This window comes from Taudactylus pleione, unplaced genomic scaffold (assembly GCF_031769625.1).
Source record: "Taudactylus pleione unplaced genomic scaffold, aTauple2 ptg000451l, whole genome shotgun sequence".
Taxonomy (NCBI): Eukaryota; Metazoa; Chordata; class Amphibia; order Anura; family Myobatrachidae; genus Taudactylus; species Taudactylus pleione.
Genome location: NW_028284853.1, coordinates 4,742,124 through 4,762,137, shown reverse-complemented (window position 1 = coordinate 4,762,137; position 20,014 = coordinate 4,742,124). Strand labels below are relative to the sequence as shown.

General features: G+C 44.3%; 1 protein-coding gene across 1 annotated transcript in view; it reads right to left on the bottom strand.

Annotated features, from left to right (window-relative positions):
* Nucleotides 1-20,014, bottom strand: part of LOC148505527 (NXPE family member 4-like) — a 133,493-nt gene that overhangs the window by 31,519 nt on the left and 81,960 nt on the right. The window contains exon 2 of the mRNA XM_088448084.1: nucleotides 10,494-10,604. The gene's annotated coding sequence lies outside the window, so the exon portion shown is untranslated. The remainder of the gene's footprint in view (nucleotides 1-10,493; nucleotides 10,605-20,014) is intronic.

Here is a 20,014-nt window from a genome sequence, read left to right as displayed (position 1 = left end):
TGACCTTCCAATAAAACTTTAAAGTAAGTTTATGGGCGATGCAGTATCATAATGTAATGTATATGGTAAGGGGGTAGGTTACAGTTCATAAATCTTGGTGTAAATGAAGACCAGAGCCAGCCCTAGCCATTTTAGTGCACTAGGCAAAATTTTGAGTGGTGCCCCCTAGCAGGTAATCCTACCACCAATCTAAGGCCCCCATTTATTAGCGATTGTTAAAGGAATTATTCCTTCTTTCCTGGATTTAACAAACAGCAGTAATCAAAGATTAGCGCTGTTTGTCAGGCATCGCTCTTGCTATCTTTTAGATGGCGAGTGTAATGCGGTCCCCATTGCCTGCAATAAGACCCAGTGGTGAGTTTACGGCTTTGGCGAAGGCTTTCGGGTACTCCCGGGTCCCCGTGTTATGCACATACGCAGACGGACCTTTGCGCATGCGTATAACACCAGAGCCCTGACACTGGCAGTGTTTGGCAGCCACCAGCCCAGCTGAGGAGAACTTCACGGGACCTCGCTGGAGGGTTAAGTATTGGTAAATACCAGTCAATTTTTAGTTTGCATCACAGAGATACTAAACGAAAAATTGCGCTGGTGTGTACCATCGTTGATAAACGGGGGCCAAAGTGTTTATACGTGGACGCCAAAAATATCACAGTTGCATATATATATATATATATATATATATATATATATATATATACACACACACACACACCAGGCTCAATCCACGGCACTCGACCATCTGGGGTGCCCTTGGTATGTGACCACACCATCTACATAAAAAATATCATACAAACTCGGCACTCACATGCTTTTCAAACTGCAACTCCTTTGAACATAGGGAATGTTGGTTCCAAAATATTGCAATAATTTGTTAAGCTGGCCACCGCTTCACGGTCATTCCCATCTAGCCAGTCCCTACACTGATTCTCAGATAAATGAACTTGATCTGCCATCTTGGCCTCAAGCTTTCATACATTTTAAACAGAAAACTGGGTCCTGCCTTAAAGAGACAGGACCACACCCAGGGCTATCAGTTAATAAGCACCTGGAAAAAGAAAAAAGTTTGTCTTACATTTGAAAAACAGGGTGCCCTAGCAAGTGTGACCACAAAATTTAAATAAACGACAGGCTCAATCCACGGCACTCGACCATCTGGGGTGCCCTTGGTATGTGACCACACCATCTACATAAAAAATATCTAACAAACTCGGCACTCACATGCTTTTCAAAGCCTAGGGGCATTCCAGTCGCCCCTAGGCATTTGCTTAGAATGCCTATGCCTAGGGCTGGCTCTGATGAAGACTCCCATAACAACTTTCTCCAATACTGTAATCCTATTGAAGAATAATTTTGATGCCGCAGAGCTGGTGAGTCTGACGTGTACGCTGCAAGGGGAACAGCAATCTTAAGATTAGCACTAATGCTCCCCCTTTTGTAACCCCACTGTTATAGCCGCGAGACCCCTGCTTTCCCACCTGCAGTGCAAGCTCCTCTCTGCACTATCCTAACCCGAAGCCTTCCTCATCAGCAGCTCAAGCTCAGTCTAGTCCCTTCTACAAGCAGCCCGTGGCCAGCACCCAGATTACATCAGATTTATGTTCATACATCAAAGCATGGAACACCATATATATTTATACTATACATAAATACATACATGTATTGCCTTTGTTTCACACAAAACATGTCCCTTAAATCCATCATTTATATTTTCGCTAGAGATGTGCGGTTCGGTTCTCCAGAAATCCGAATCGACCCAAATTTTGCGAATCCGGCTAAATCCGGGTCGCGGTTCTGATCTTTTTGTGGTTCGGATTTTGGATTGCATAAATTACATGATTTTAGCTGTTTTTAAAACTTTTTATCATTTTTGTATTTAAAAAATCCAGATCCAAAACCAAAATACTTGAGGGTGGTTTGCAAAACCAAATCCAGATCTAAAACCTTGAAGGAGATACAGATCCAAAACCAAAACACGGGGGTCGGCGCACATCCCTAATTTTCACATGTAAATATATTACCGTATTTATATTTTCACACATGTAACTAAACCTCCTTTATACATATACTGTAGGTAACCTCAGTCTTATGCCTGCATTAACCTATTCACCTCCCTCTCACTACACAAGCACATGTAACCCCTCGGGAAGGAGTTAAAGGTAATATCCACATATACTTTGTATAATCCTGTCTCCACCCAAACTATATGTTCTAATTGGGTCTGCTTAGCTAAACCCAAAGTTTGGTGAGAAATAGTGCTAAATAGTGTGATATACAGTGAGATTTATACAGAACATCTATTTATGAGGTATGTGAATATAAAATATATATAGTTGTGTTATACCTTCACCTTCTCCTTGCCAGAACTCTTCACTATGGATATAATAATTATACGAGGTAAGTAAATACTGTATAGATATATAATTAAACATTGATATGCATTCTTTTTCACATAACAAATAATATTACATTGCACTAGGGGTGTGCACCGGCCACTTTTCGTGTTTTGTGTTTTGGATCTGGATCTTTCTTCGTGTTTTGGATCTGGATTGGTATTGCCAAAACCACCCTTCCGTGTTTTGGGTTCTGGGTTTTGTGTTTTGGATCTGTATTTTTTTTTTAAAAAAGCATAAAAACAGCTAAAATCACAGAATGTGTTGGTTTTTCTGCTCCTATGCTATTATCAACCTAAATAACCTTAATTTCCACTAATTTCCAGTCTACTCTGAACACCTCACACTAGTGTTTTTATGTCCAAAAGGTTGCACCGAGGTACAGTAGCTGGATGACTATGCTAAGTGACACGAGTGGGCGGCACAAACATGTGACCCATCTAGGAGTGATACTGCAGTGGCAGACAGGATGGCAGTTTGAAAAACTAGGCACCAAACTGTACATAATGCAAAGAAAAAAAAGAGGTGCAAGATGGAATTGTCCTTGGGCCCTCCCACCCACCCTTATGTTCTATAAACAGGACATACACACTTTAACAAAGCAATCATTTCAGCGCCAGGGTCTGCCACACAACTGTGGCTGAAATGATTGGTTCGTTTGGGCCCCCACAAAACAAGCTGGCAATTAATGTGTCCCTGCACAAACTGGCTCTACGGAGGCAAGTTGTCGTCCTCATCCTCCTCATCCACCGATTCCTCACCCTCTTCAGTGATGTGTATATCCTCATCCTCACAGAGTATTAACTCGTCCCCACTGGAATCCACCACCACAGGTCCCTCTGTACGTTCTGGAGGCTGGTCTCCCTGGAAGAGTTGATAATTCATTTTTATGAACATCATCTTCTCCACATTTTATGGAAGCAACCTCCTAAGCCTTTCGCTGACAAGGTTCCCGGCTGCACTAAACACTCTTTCGGAGTACACAACTCAGGTAAAATAGAGCCAGTTTGTACAGGGGCCTCCAAATTGCCTCTTTTTCCTGCCAGTACAGGTATGGACTGTCTGACATGCCTACTTGGATGCTGTCACCTATGTAATCCTCCACCATTCTGTCAATGGTGACAGTATCATATGTAGTGACAGTAGACATGTCAGAAATTGTTGCCAGGTCCTTCAGTCCGGACCAGATGTCCAAACTTGGTCCTGCCTGCCCTGCATCACCGCCAGCGGGTTGCTTAGGATACCTAAGTTTTTTCCTGGCAGCCCCAGTTGCGGGAGAAAATGAAGAAGGAGCTGTTGACGTGTCACGTTCCACTTCAGCTGACAGTGTGTTCACCAGCAGGTCTTTGCACCTCAGCAGGCTTGTGTCGGCCGGAAAGAGAGACACAACATAGGCTTTAAACCTAGGATCGAGCACGGTGGCCAAAATGTAGTGGTCTGATTTCAACAGATTGACCACCCTGGAATCCTGGCAAAGCGAATGAAGGGCTTCTTCCTCAAGTCCCACATGCCGAGCAGAATCGCTCCGTCTTAGCTCCTCCTTCACTTTCTCCAGCTGCTTCTGCAAAAGCCTGATGAGGGGAATGACCTGACTCAAGCTGGCAGTGTCTGAACTGACTTCACGTGTGGCAAGTTCGAAGGGCTGGAGAACCTTCCACAACACGGAAATCATTCTCCACTGCGCTTGAGTCAGGTGCATACCCCCTCCTTTGCCTATGTCATAGGTGGATGTGTAGGCTTGAATGGCCTTTTGCTGCTCCTCCATCCTCTGAAGCATATAGAGGGTTGAGTTCCAACGCGTCACAACCTCTTGCTTCAGGTGATGGCGGGGCAGGTTCAAGAGTGTTTGCTGGCGCTCCAGTCTTCGGCACGCAGTCACTGAATGGCGAAAGTGGGCAGAAATTTTTCGGGGCACCCAAAGCGTCTCCTGCACGCCCCTGTCGCTTTTCAGAAAATTCTGCACCACCAAGTTTATTGTGTGAGCAAATCATGGGACGTGCTGGAATTTGCCCAGATGTAATGCCCGCACAATATTGGTGGCGTTGTCAGATATCACAAATCCCCAGGAGAGTCTAAGTGGGGTAAGCCACTGGGCGATGATTTCCCTCAGTTTCTCTAAGAGGTTGTCGGCGGTGTGCCTCTTACTGAAACCGGTGATACACAGCGTAGCCTGCCTTGGAACGAGCTGGCGTTTCTGAGATGCTGCTACTGGTGACGCTGCTGCGTAAGGTGATACATCTACCCAGTGGGCTGTCACAGTCATATAGTCCTTAGTCTACCCTGTTCCACTTGTCCACGTGTCCGTGGTTAAGTGGACATTGGGTACAATGGCATTTTTCAGGACACTGACGGGATTTGGAACCGGGGACACACTACCTCCATCAATTGTCTAAATCCCACTGCACTAATGGCGGATACCAGACGCACGTCTAACACCAACATAGCAGTCAAGGCCTCAGTTATACGTTTTGCTTCAGGATGACTGCTGTCGTACTTCATCCTCCTCGCTAAGGACTGTTGGAGGGTCAATTGTTTAGTAAAAGTTGTGGTGTTCCTACTTCCTCTCTGGGATGATGAACGACTCCCAGCAGCAGTAACAGCAGTAGTGGCAGCAGGAGGCGTAGCAATGCAGGATCCTCCGGAGGAATCCCGGATAGGAGAGTCAGTCATGCCAGTGACATGGCCTGCAGGACTACTTCCGATCCTGACTAAGAAGGAAATTGATGAGGAGGGAGTTGACGGTGTGGTTTGCAGGCGCTTGGATACAACAGGACAACGGGATTTAGGTGTCCCTGGACTGCTTACGGTCATAGCCAAAGTTTCTGAACTTGACAGTAACTTTTTATGAATGCGCTGCAGGTGCCGTATAAGGGAGGATGTTCCTAGGTGGTTAACGTCCCTACCCCTACTTATTTCACCTTTACATATGGCAAGACAGTTGTTGTCCGGATTTGGATAGAAATATTGCCAGACCAAAGAGGTGTAATGTTTGGTCTTCTGCCCAGGCATGACCGTGATGGGCTTTTTCATCCCACGGACAACAACTGTCTCCCCCGGAGCCTGATTTAAACAAACCACATCACCATCAGAATCCTCCTCGCCAACTTCCTCCTCAGCGCCAGCTACACCAGTATCCTCATCCTGTTGTACTTCAACAGTGACATCTTCAATTTGCATATCAGCAAGTGCACTGTGGGTGCTCCTTTCAGCACTTGCAGGGGGCGTGCAAATGGTGGAAAGAGCCACCTCTTCCCGTCCAGTGCTGGGAAGGTCAGGCATCGCAACCACCACCACACTTGGACTCTCCTTGGGGACTTGTGATATCTTCTTAGAACGCACAGTTCTTCGCTGTGCTTTTGCCAGCTTAACTCATTTGATTTTTTTAGTGGGAGGAGGGCTTCCATCGTCACGTGAAGCTGAACCACTAGTCAAGAACATAGGGAAAGACCTTAGCCATTCCTTGCCACTCCGTGTCGTAAATGGCATATTGACAAGTTTACGTTTCTCTTCAGATGATTTAAATGTTTTTTTCAAGGTCATTTTCCTGAACTTTGTCATTTGGGATTGTATGTGCCCTCTACTATGACATTGGGCATCGGCCTTGGCAGACGACGTTGATGGCATGTTATCGTCTATGTCATGACTAGTGGCAGCAGCTTCAGCACTAGGAGGAAGTGGTTCTTAATCTTTCCCTATTTTATTTTTATCGGAGAAAGTTTGGTCCTCCATTTATGTTATGTTGATATATACGTGCGGCTAAGGCGCACACAAACACAGAAAATATTTTTTTCTTTTTGTTGGAGACTAGTGCACTTTGGGGGTTACACCCCCCTTTAAGAAATGAGCCAGCCGGCCCTTTACTTATGGGACACAGGCGCACACTTGGCGCTGCTCCTTTGTTGATGCACGTGCAGCTACAGCCCACACAATTCACAAACACAGAAAATATTTTTTTATTTTGTTTGGAGTGCCCTTTGGGGGTTACAGCACCCTTTAATGGACAAGCCAGCCGGCCTTTTACTTATGGGACACAGGCGCACGCTTGTCGCTGCTCCTTTGTTGATGCACGTGCAGCCACCGTGCACACAATTTACAAACACAAAAAAATATATATTGTTTTATTTTGTTTGGAGTGCCATTTGGGGGTTACAGCACCCTTTAGTGGTCAATCCAGCTGGCCCTTTATTTATGGGACACAGGCGCACGCTTGGCACTACTTTGTTGATCCACGTGCGGCTACTGCGCACACAATTCACAAACACAAAAAAATATATATTTTTATTTTGTTTGGAGTGCCCTTTGGGGGTTACAGCACACTTTAGCGGTCAATCCAGCTGGCCTTTTACTTATGGGACACAGGCGCACGCTTGGCGCTGCTCCTTTGTTGATGCATGTGCAGCCACAGTGCACTCAATTCACAAACACAGAATTTTTTTTTTTTTTTTTTTAGCACTTGGGGGGAGCACCCCTGACAGACAGAGCACCCCCTGGACAACACTACAGCACCCCTTTAGGACTGGGACACTACACAGGACTTTGGAGTGGACACAGCCCCTATGGACAACTGACTGCACAACACAGTCCAGCCAGTCCCTATGGACTTTGAAGTAGTGGACACAGCCCCTATGGACAACAGCAGCACAGCACAACACAACACAACACAACACTACACTGCACAACACTACACTACACAGCCCAGCCAGCCCTAACTCCCACCCTCCCTCTTCACTGTCCACAGCCGAGTGAGAAAATGGCGCCGACGCGGGTACATTATATAGGATCCAAAACCTGCGAGACCCGGAAGGCGGGATGATGACGTTTTGCCTCGATTTCAGATCCGAGTCAGGCGGGAAAAGTCGAGCCTGACTCGGATCGGCCTCGGATCGGGGGGGCTCGGGGGGGGTTGGATTTCAGAAATCCGAACCCGCTCACCCCTACATTGCACAGACACTTTTAGCATGCAATGTAAACAATACAAAGCCCTCTTAAATGTTGACCTTCCAGTAAAACTTTATAGTAAATTTATGGGCGATGCAGTATCATAAAGTGATGTTTACGGTAAGGGGGTAGGTTACAGTTCATAAATCCTGGTGTAAATGAAGACTCCCATAACAACTTTCTCCAATACTGTAATCCTATTGAAGAAATAATTCTGATGCCGCGGAGCTGGTGAGTCTGATGTGTACGCTGGAAGGGGAACAGCAATCTGAAGATTAGCGCTAATGCTCCCCCTTTTGTACCCCACTGTTCTAGCCGCGAGACCCCTGCTTTCCCACCTGCAGTGCAAGCTCCTCTCTGCACTATACTAAGCCAAAGCCTTCCTCATCAGCAGCTCATGGTCCGTCTAGTCCCTTCTACAAGCAGCCCGTGGCCAGCACCCAGATTACATCAGATTTATGTTCATACATCAAAGCATGGAACACCATATATATTTATACTATACATAAATACATACATATATTGCCTTTGTTCCACACAAAACATGTCCCTTAAATCCATTATTTATATTTTCACTAGAGATGTGCGGTTCGGTTCTCCAGAAATCCGAATCGACCCAAATTTTGCGAATCCGGGTAAATCTGGGTCGCTGTTCTGATCATTTTGTGTTTGGAATTCGGATTTTAAATCCGAATTTCGGATTTTGGATTGCATAAGTTACATGATTTTAGCTGTTTTTAAAACTTTTATCAATTTTTTATTTAAAAAATCCAGATCCAAAACCAAAATACTTGAGGGTGGTTTGCAAAACCAAATCCAGATCTAAAACCTTGAAGGAGATACAGATCCAAAACCAAAACCAAAACACGGGGGTCGGTGCACATCCCTAATTTTCACATGTAAATATATTACCGTATTTATATTTTCACACATGTAACTAAACCTCCTTTATACATATACTGTAGGTAACCTCAGTCTTATGCCTGCATTAACCTATTCACCTCCCTCTCACTACACAAGCATATGTAACCCCTCGGGAAGGAGTTAAAGGTAATATCCACATATACTTTGTATAATCCTGTCTCCACCCAAACTACATGTTCTGATTGGGTCTGCTTAGCTAAACCCAAAGTTTGGTGATAAATAGTGCTAAATAGTGTGATATACAGTGAGATTTATACAGTACATCTATTTATGAGGTATGTGAATATAAAATATATATAGTTGTGTTATATCTTCACTTTCTCCTTGCCAGAACTCTGCACTATGGATATAATAATTATACGAGGTAAGTAAATACTCTATAGATATATAATTAAACATTGATATGCATTCTTTTTGACATAACAAATAATATTAAATTGCACAGACACTTTTAGCATGCAATGTAAACAATACAAAGCCCTCTTAAATGATGACCTTCCAGTAAAACTTTAAAGTAAGTTTATGGGCGATGCAGTTTCATAAAGTGATGTTTACGGTAAGGGGGTAGATTAGAGTTCATAAATCCTGGTGTAAATGAAGACTCCCATAACAATTTTCTCCAATACTGTAATCCTATTGAAGAAATAATTCTGATGCCGCGGAGCTGGTGAGTCTGATGTGTACGCTGGAAGGGGAACAGCAATCTGAAGATTAGCGCTAATGCTCCCCCTTTTGTAACCCCACTGTTCTAGCCGCGAGACCCCTGCTTTCCCACCTGCAGTGCAAGCTCCTCTCTGCACTATCCTAAGCCAAAGCCTTCCTCATCAGCAGCTCATGGTCCGTCTAGTCCCTTCTACAAGCAGCCCATGGCCAGCACCCAGATTACATCAGATTTATGTTCATACATCAGAGCATGGAACACCATATATATTTATACTATACATAAATACATACATATATTGCCTTTGTTTTACAGAAAACATATCCCTTAAATCCATTATTTATATTTTCACTAGAGATGTGCGGTTTGGTTCTCCAGAAATCCGAATCGACCCGAATTTTGTGAATCTGGGTCGCGGTTCTGATCTTTTTGTGGTTCGGAATTTGGATTGCATAAATTACATGATTTTAGCTGTTTTCAAAACTTTTTATCTACTTTTATTTAAAAAATCCAGATCCAAAACCAAAACACTTGAGGGTGGTTTGCAAAACCAAATCCAGATCTAAAACCTTGAAGGAGATACAGATCCAAAACCAAAACCAAAACACGGGGGTCGGCGCACATCCCTAATTTTCACATGTAAATAAATCATTTATATTTTCACACATGTAAATAAACCTCCTTTATACATATAGGCAGTGCTTAAAGTGGTCATAGAGAAGTGGTGGAACTGACTGCCCCCCCTCAGTGCTTTTTCGTTAAAGGGACGTGGCCTCAAAAGAAAGGGGAGCGGTCACACAATAGTATTCCCAATTTACGCCACACGGTAGCACAATCTTGGTTCACATTACACCACATAGCTGTGCCCCTTTTACACAATGCCCACATTTGTGCCCCTTATACACAATGCCCACAGCAGTAGTGCCCCTTACACATAATGACCACTGTAGTGATGCCCCTTATGCAATGCCCACTGTAGTGGTGCCCCTTATGCAGTGCCCTCAGTAGTGGTAGTGCCCCTTATGCAGTGCCCACAGTGGTAGTTCCCATTATGCAGAGCCCACAGCAGTGGTAGCGCCCCTTTTACAGTTCCCTCAGTAGTGCTAGTGCTCCTTATGCAGTTCCCCTAGTAGTGGTGCCCCTTATGCAGTGCCCACAGTGGTAGTGCCCCTTATGCAGAGTCCACAGTAGTGGTGCCCCTTATACAGAGTCCACAGTAGTGGTGCCCCTTATACAGAGCCCGCCTTATGCAGTGCCCCCAAGATTTGTGCCCCTTATACATTGCTTCATATTAATATTGAATAGATCTGCAAATAATCAGTGCAATTAAAGGCATTGTATATAAATTGAAATTACAATATCTTATTTAAATGAATAGATCCATTACTTTGTAATTATTTTAACTGAATAAAATAAATATATTATATAATTTATGACATAATTTAGAAGATATGTTAAGAACAGAGAAATATATTACTAAAACTGAGAGTCAAATAATATCAATTTATAACATCATATTCCTTTAATACCTAACAAACGAGAGAATAAGAGGAGAATTAAACTCCACCCAGACTAACCTGATTGGATGAATGAGGTTTAAAAGTCTCAGTCTTTCTAGCAATCTGATTGCCTCGAAAAAGCAGTTGTGAAACGTAGAATGTCCCTCGTACTCATGTAGCTCCAAAATACTAAAATAATAGAGAGAGATGTCAAACTGCTAGAGATCCACAGACTTGTGTCATTGAAGGGAAACATTAAGGGGTCTATTCAGCAACAGTGACGATATTGCCCAGAATATTATCGGGCAACATCGTCATGAGATTTTATCAATTATGATAAAATAAGTAAGCTATGCAACAATATTTTGAGGAGGGACAGCGGTTGCGGTAACACGCTGTCCCTGCGATGTCACAGAAGGTATTGTTTGCGGAATTCCGAAAACAATCCCTTCTGTTTGTTACTCTGCGCATGCTCAGTCATGCGCTCGGGAACAGTCTCCATCCTGGCTTCCTGGTGACCGCCGATGGGGTAAGTACAGCTCCAGCCTCGCGAAACTGATTGATATGTGGTTACAGGCTTTATACTAGCCTGTATACATGTATACTTATGTGCTTTTATATTTAAATATATATAAATGTTAAATATAATCGTACATTAATATACATGTATACAGGCTAGTATAAAGCCTGTATACACATATCAATCAATTTCGGGAGGTTTAAAAGACTCTAGAATGACTTACCTGTCGCCGATCACCGGGAAGCAGGGACGGAGACTGGGAGGGCTGACAAAATGCTGCAGGGACTTATGGGAAAATTTCCCTCTGTCCCTGCAGTTTTCGGGATATTTAAGTATTTTCTTCATATAACACCATTCTGAGATGGCGTTATATAAAGGAAATATTTATCGAATGATTTAACACTTTTTGCTTTGCTGAATAGCAAAAAGTGTTAAATCACTGTAGAGATCAATGGCTTATCCCTACAGTGCGGTATCAGCGAGATGGGAATCAATGGTGAAGATAATTGCGTTATTTTCTCCATTATCCCATTGCTGAATAGGAGACTTACATAAAAAATACGGAAATCATAGTTTCCGTATTTTGTATGTAAAGAAATCATTGCTTACTGTATTGTTGTTACACATCGTTATTGCTATAAATAGCTGACTATCGGAATGTAATAACATACCAGCAGTGTTAGAATGTTGGACTAATAATATAAACTGTAACCTACGGTGATCATCACTACATAGCAAACTGTTACACTCTGAAATACGAGATATTAGAAAACCACGCAGACTGTATAAGACATGTGTCAGGCTGATTACAGCACTGAGACAATCTGCTGATAGATAGAATTACAATATCAGGATAACTGGATATACCCTGGTCGATAAGTTTTCTCACATATGCTGGCTATCATACGTTGATACATCTGTAACAGACTAGTGGTACAACGGCAGCCACACACACTTCAGCTGTGTAACTGAAACATTCATTAACTGCTGCACTGTGACGGCATATAGAAAAACAGATCTGTAAAAAGAGCCATATATATTCCAGCTGTGCGGCCGAAATACAAGCTGATCCCTCCACTATGACAGCCTGTAGATTAGTAGATTTATAGCGTCTAAATAACAACATGAACTCAGGCTGTGCTGCCGTAGTTTAGATATATCGCAGCACTGTGACTGCCAGTAAACCACATCTCATCCTGGCTGCGGGAAGCAGTTTGGGAAGCCAACAGACGGAATCCCGACCATCGGCTTACCGACTGTCTAATCCTGGCAAGGGGTTAAATGACATTTTACCTACGCCGGGAGACCGACACCCGTCTTACCGATTGAAGGTAAGCCAGGCGCGGACAGCTGCGGGGGGGGGGTTAGGCACCCCCCCGGAAGTTTAGGGTTAGGCTAGGGGAAGGGAGGGTTATGGTTAGGCACCTCCGGGGGGAGGTTAGGGTTAGGCACCGCGTCGGGGGCTTAGGTTTAGGCGTTGGGGAAGGAGGGGTTAGGTTTAGGCACTTAGAGGGGGGATTAGGGTTAGGCACTTGGAGGGGAGGTTAGGGTTAGGTACTTGGGGGAGAGGTTAGGGTTAGGCACCCCTAAGGGAGAGTTAAGGTTAGGGGGTAGAATAGGGTAGGAAATACTTACCTTAGGACGATCGGGATTTTCACCGCTGCCAGGATGCCGCTGTCGGGATTTGAACCACGGCCGTATCCCTGAATGCAGGACAATAATACCACACTGGGACAAATCTATAGATTAGCAGATCTTTTAGCAATAACGTAATTATATACAGTACATACTAACTATGCCAACACAATTTATACTGAACACTGCATATGTTATGGCCAACAATCAAACTATGACCCAGTCCTAGGAATAACAATTATATTGTGCAGATAAATAAATAAAAGTTGTGTGTCCAGCGCCAGCCTTATGAATCAGTAATATTAAAAGTAAGTGATGTATATGTAATATGGAAGTAAAGAGTATTTTATATTAAAACAATAATGGTTTATTAGAATAGTTGGATTAGTAAATAAAAATTAGGAGGTCACAATGCTCTCATGAGAAATGTCAAAATGTCCAGTGTCTACAAAGGGAGAACAGTAGGAGAACAATATAAAATGTGTTAAGCACACAATTGAGGGTACTCCTTGAAATGCCTCTTTCCGTGGGTCAACCATTAGGTGCCTCTGTGATCCTGCGGTCAAAATGGGTATAACCCTGTGATCTGGGGAATGTCTCTGGGTCAGGTGATGTCCTTTGCTTGGTATACGGGTTTATAGGTTATATAAGGAAACCCTTTTAGGGGGTCCCTTTCCGTATAACACTGTGGTGCCTACATCTCCCTCTTAACACTAAGTGACAACCCATGTGTCCATGATACCTAAACCCCAGTAGGTATGTATTGGGGTAAAGTGCTGTCCTGCGCAAATATAGTGAAGCATGTCGGTATACCCTTGATAAGGGCGTACCTAACGTATGAGGGTATTGTACGTCCGCTTACTAATAGGTATAGGCACTGTCAGAAGTTAGTTTGTAGGTAACAGTTTGAGACAGGGACGGAGTCCCGCACTCCTGTCCTTACCGTAGATATACTCTGCACTATATACCAACTGGCGATATACTTACCATCACGGGCTGTCACACTAGTGACCAGAGGAAGACGTAGGCACCTAGGGCCGTACGGAAAGGGACCCCCTAAAAGGGTTTCTTTATATAACCTATAAACCCGTATACCAAAATCAGTGGATTACCAGGAGAATAGATAACATAAAATGAGATGGATCCAGAATACAGACATCCAACCAGCCAGGGGCGTATTTATAATGGGTGCAGGGTATGCAGTGCACACGGGCCGCTGGGTCCAGGGGGGGCCCACACCTTACAACCTGCACACATACTTTTTTTCATACTTACCTCCCCAATGTCCCACGGAGCAGCGCTACTGAAAACGGCTGGAAAATGGCCACCGCAGCCATTTTCACGGCGTTTTGCGTATGTGCAGTAGGAAATCACCATGAGAATGGCAGCCGCGCCATTTTCACAGTGAACTAAGCATGCACAGAAGACTCCGGGCATACTAGTACCCGGAGTCTACTGCTGCTGTCAGTTTGCTGACGGCAGCCGGGGAGAGAGGAGGGGGCCCCAGACGGAGAGTGAACACAGGCCCTCTCCTCTCTTAATACGCCTCTGCAACCAGCAGTGGTACAGAAACTTAATAGGGCCACCTGGAACAGTTTTATTATTTGTTCCTATAATAGACATGTGTGTTTCTAAAGGCACATTCAATGGCTTTTTCATAGGCAATACAGTTCCGAGCAGTCCCACTCTCCACTGAGGCTGGAACATTACACTGACCATGAGTGTTTTTTTAAACACAACCTCCTGAGGGAACCTACCCATTATCACTCTGGTTCTCCCATAACACGCCCACGTGAGATATTTTTTTTTACATCCACTTCAGGCCACCTCACAGTCACCGTCCAGGAACGCCCATGTTTTTCCCTCACCATCTCTGATACCAACTGTCCCGTACACAACAGCGCATTTGTGCGTACACACAGGTTAACACATAGTTTTCAGAATTATTTGCACATGCGCAGTGGCAATTAATCGCTCATCTACGCGAGCATCGGCAATAAGTGCACTTAGCGTGCACCCAGGGCTAGAGCTACCATTGGGCAGCCACCTAAGGGCGCCGGCCACTAGAGGGCATTGCTGAGTACACAAAAAAAATGAATGGCATAAGTCATGGCTGAGTGGCATATAATGAATTTGTGGCACAGCTCTATGTGGCATATTATGAATTTGCGGCAGTGTTATGAGGTACATTATGATTTTGGCGCTCTGCTTTGTGCAATATTCTACTGTATATAGTATATTATGAATTTGGGACACTGCTGTGTGGTATATTATTTAACTGGGTAAACTGATGCCTGGTATATTATGAATTGGAGGGAGCAGGGGCAGTTGGTGAAATGTTGCCTCGAGCACCCGGAAGCCTTGCACCGGCCCTGCGAGCACTTCTCAACCAGACTCGGTATGTCATTGCCATAACATAGACATAACTCATTCAACCAACTGTCTCCTTGATTAAACAAACTGGAAACCCCAATCTGCATTGGCTCATTGATAAAATGATGATTCCTCTGGTGGTGCTATACTGTACACAATATTACCTGATGAAGCCATAATGGTAAAACTGACCGGGCACCCACCCCAGTCTATATTTCCTAGTGACGTCATGTTCAGCATTGCATGACCACACGGTACCTGCTGAACATGTCTTACAGTTTGTAGTAGTGTTTTATACTTATGACTTACACATGTAATATTGTATAATAAACTTAATTGCACTAAACTCCTGATCTTTTTTTCTTTCAGACTCTGTACTGTTATGTTTAAAAAATATACTGTAGAGTATGTTTTATACAAGTAAGAAGTATAGTAAGATATATTCTATGAATAGTTACACTGGGACAAACACGTTTTCCAGGGGAGGGGTTTTTATCCAAATACAAGAATTACAGCATACACTTAGGGCAGCACAGTTGGTGTAATGGAGAGTCTTAACTGTGTGGAGTTTGTATATTCTCCCCGTGCTTGCGTGGGTTTCCTCCACGTGCTCCGGTTTCCTCCCACAATCCAAAATTATATTGGTACTGTAGCAGGGGCATTTCTAGAGAGGAGGGGGCCAGTGTGCAGTCTCCGACATGGGCCCCCTCTTCTCCGCCCGGAGGCCGGCAGCGCACTGAGCTGTGCGCGGCCAGTGCCGGAGTTATAGACTCTGGGTACTAGAGTGTGCCCAGAGTCTATAGTGTATGCACAGGTCACCGGGAAAATGGCAGCGACAGCCGTTTTCGCTGTACTGCGCATGCGCAAACAACGGGAAAATGGCCGCCACGGCCATTTTCCAGTCACTTTACAGCGCCGGACACCAGCACCAACGTGGGACTCCAGAGAGGTAAGTAAAAATATAGGTGCAGGGTGTGTGGTGCGGGGCCCCCCTGGACCCAGGGGCCCGTGTTCCCCGCACCCCCTGCACCCATTATAGATACGCCCCTGTACTGTAGGTTAATTATGACCCAACAAAAATTAACCCTAGTGTGTATGTGTGTGTACGGGTGATAGGGAACATAGAGTGTAAGCTCCACTGGAGCAGGGACTGACGTGCATGGACAAATATTCTCTGTAAAGCGCTGCAGAATATGTGTGCGCTATATAAATAACTGGTAATAATAATAATAAATACTTGTACTACCACAATACAATACTTGTTCTGTTCTCACCATGGCAATATCACATGAATCTAATTCAAATTCTGCTTTATTATTTGAACTTATTTTTTTAAAATGAATAAATGTTCTTAAATATTTGTTAGTTTTTCTAAATCTCTGGCTGCACGGCTGCAGATATCAGGAGGGGGTTTTGTAGATCTGGGAGGGGGTTCTGGAGGACTACTGTAGAATCTACTTTGTGTTCCCCTGATGATGGGGGAGGCGGGAGGGGGACAGAGGCACACATGAAGGAAAAGAGGTAGAGAGATAAACCTATAAAAGCAAACCTACCTCTATTAGCAGCGGGGCAGGAGGAGAATCAACGCTGTCAGCCAGCTCTCTCCTCTTGTGCTGAATGCATCTCCCCGTAGCTGAATGGTAACACCTCCTGCTCACTGTTACATTGTAAAAGTTTACGTGTTGAAGTCAGATTGAGCAGCAATCAGTTACCACACGTTGTTTGCACTTTTTCCATAGAGGACCAGTAAACAGTTTGAAACAGAGCAGACCGCACAGGTAGAGCTGGGGAGCAGGGTCTCCGCTCTTCAAATGGAGTAACAGCACAACCTTCTCTCCTATGGCCGGCAGAATGTACAGTGTGGACCATTCTGCAGCCAGCATCAGAAGGTGGTGTTTCCTGCACAGGGGAGGCCGACTTTCAGAATGTCGACACCGGAATGTTGGAAGGTTCTGAATGTCAACAATCAGAACTTCGATATACACTTTAGGTTGACAATTAATTTGTCGACATGCAAAAAAAAAAAGTCAACATGATTAAAATGTTGACATGTGGTTTATTGCTTATTTTAGCCTAATCCTAACCCTAAATCTAACCATTACCCATATCTGTAATCCTACTGTAACCCAAAACCTAACACTAACCCTAAACCTAACGCTGACACTAACCCTAGCTCTAACACTAACCTTAACCCTAACCCTATTAATAAGCAAAAAAAACAACTTATGTTGACATCCTGGAGTCGACATGTTAAATGTCGACATTATGAACATTTTAACCATACTTACATACCTTTCAGAATCTCTTCCAGAGGGAAGCCCAGGTAAGAGAAGCAGCAGTGGGCCGATGGGGGCGGGGCCTAATGAATTGCGTCATTAAGCCCCATGCAGAATCACATCTTAAGCCCCGCCCCCTTCACGGAGACCCGCGATCGCCACGGGTATTCTCCTCATTCTGCCCACTTCACTAGGAAGTGGGCAGAATGCGGGAGAAATGCCTACCCTTCCGGGGGTGCGGGGGGTTACCCGAAAAATCGGGAGCCTCCCGCGAAAACCGGGAGGGTAGGCATGTATGATTTTAACCCAGTCAACCTTTTTGCATGTGAACATAACGCAGGACTCTGGATACCAATCAGCTTCTGCTTATCAGTTTTTAGAATGTACATGCTAAATGTTACCTTAAAGCTGATTGGTTGCTATGGGAATCTTCTCCATTTGCCCACTCTTTACATTGCTTGATCCATCTCCCACTTAGTCCTCCTCTCCTCACAGCTTCAGCAATATATAGACTCTCACCTCAAATATTTGCCTCTCTCTATATCCCCCTTGATTCACAGGACCCACAGTACGGACTTCTCCTCATAGATCTGTTTCTCTTTGCTGCCCCATGACTCACAGGCCTGTAAGGTCTTCTCATATGTTTACAATGAGATCCCCTTTTCTGGATTCTGCAGGATTTTGCACGGGGACCCCAAGACAACGCCTTCCCGGGCAGGGCCGGTTCTAGGGGTATTCGACCAGTGCGGTCGAACAGGGGCGCCACCCATACAGGGTGCAACCCTCCCAAATATCACGATTTCAGCGGGACAGTACTGTCCCACTGTGCCACCCATGGGCCGAAGTGGCCCGAGGATGGTCAAATCGGGAGGGTGGGGACCCCCACTGCCGCAGCTGTGCAGTGGTGCCGGACCCCGGAGTCTGAATGGAAGCTGCGCACATGCGTTCAGCATCCATTCAGTGATGGCAGAGGGTATGGGGGAAGCCCAGCTAGTGAGGCTCCCCCAGCCTGACGTTATTTGGAGGCATGCCATGCGGGCACGCCTCCTAATAATGTCACGTAGGGGGCATGGCTATGGTAATTAGTCCACATCCCCATTTTTGGGGTGCACTGTAAAGGGCTGGCACAAGCTGCTCCAGACCCTAGAATAGGCCCGCTTCCCAGGGCCCCATTTGTGCTATCCTCCGTTGATTGCACTGAGAGAAATCTCATGGAGTAGTGTAACAAAGAAAAACCAAACTAGTCAGCACTAGTAGTGACACTGAAAAATATAAATCAATCTTAAAAACAAATTGAAAGTCAGATAGTTTCATATATATAAATTTAAATAAATCAGTCTCTATTAAACAAAAGCTGCATATACAAGCCCATGAGATCCAATGAAGTAATTGTACTTGATACAATAAATCCACATAATATATGCTAGTAAACCTGCAACAAAAACACAATTGTAGGGGAGGATATGAAAAGTCAATCACTGTACCGCACCTAAAAAAAAGACCCTCACAGTATATTGGTATATTACTTGGTAGGAGAAAGTTTCAGAAGTTTTTCTTTATTTTCATTCCTGATACATTGTTAATTAGAGTGTGCCAATTCACAGTATATGGGCAAAATTTACTAAGCGGCGGGTTCTAAACTCCCGGCGGGTTGGCGGCGGTTTTGCTATCTGCAGATTTACTATGGTCAAGCAGTGAAAAGTGTGGAGAAGTTGCCCATAGCAACCAGTTAGCTCCTACCTATTATTTTATAGACTGTACTTGATAAATGCTACATGAAAGCTGATTGGTTGCTATGGGAGGGAAGTGGAAGGTGGGGCCAAGCTTAGTCTTTGCCCCTGGGGCAGAGAGCCTTGCTTCACTCTTCCAAAATGCAGATAGGAGGTACAGCGGAATCGGTATGAAATACCCCCCTAACCCTCTTTAGGGGTGCCTAACCCTAACCTCCCCCCCAAGTGCCTAACCCTAATCCCCCCTGTAAGTGCCTAACCCTAACCCCCCCTTCCCTGCTGCCTAACCATAAGTCCCCCGGGGGGGTGCCTAACCCTAAGTCCCCCCCGGGAGCGCCTAACCCTAACCCTCCCTCCCCCTAGCCTAACCCTAACCCTCCCTAGGGGTGCCTAACCCTAAGTCCCCCCCGAGTGACCTAAACCTAGCCCTCTCCCCCCCTGCGGCTATCCGCTCGCCGCGCCCGGCATCACTTCGATCGGGATGCCGGGCGCCTGTCTCGGGAAAATGACAGGCATCTAGATATAGACGCCTGTCATTTAACCCACGCCGGGATAAAGCAGTCGGGAAGCCGGCTGTCAGGATCACGTCAGCCGGTTTCCCGATTGCATCCCGGTACAGCATGTAGAGGAATTGTTTCTATATTTTATATATTTATACCTGGGGTGCCAATTATTGAAGATTGAATCATCAATAAAAAATATATGTATACTATATTTATAGAAATGTATAAATATAGATAAAGTTCAATCAACATACATTTTATTATATATATATATATATATATATATATATATATATATATATATATATATATATATATATATATATATATATATATATATACACACACACACACACACACACATACATATATATATTTGCAAATACATGCATACGTATGAATTATGATTCCGGAAAGTGAGTTCAAACATGAAGTTCAAGCTCTGATTAACTGATATTTTATTTACAGGCAAATCAAATATTACAGAATATGTTATACACAGTAGTGATATATATACTTGGTATATCTATGATTCTCTTAAGACATAACACTTAACAAACAA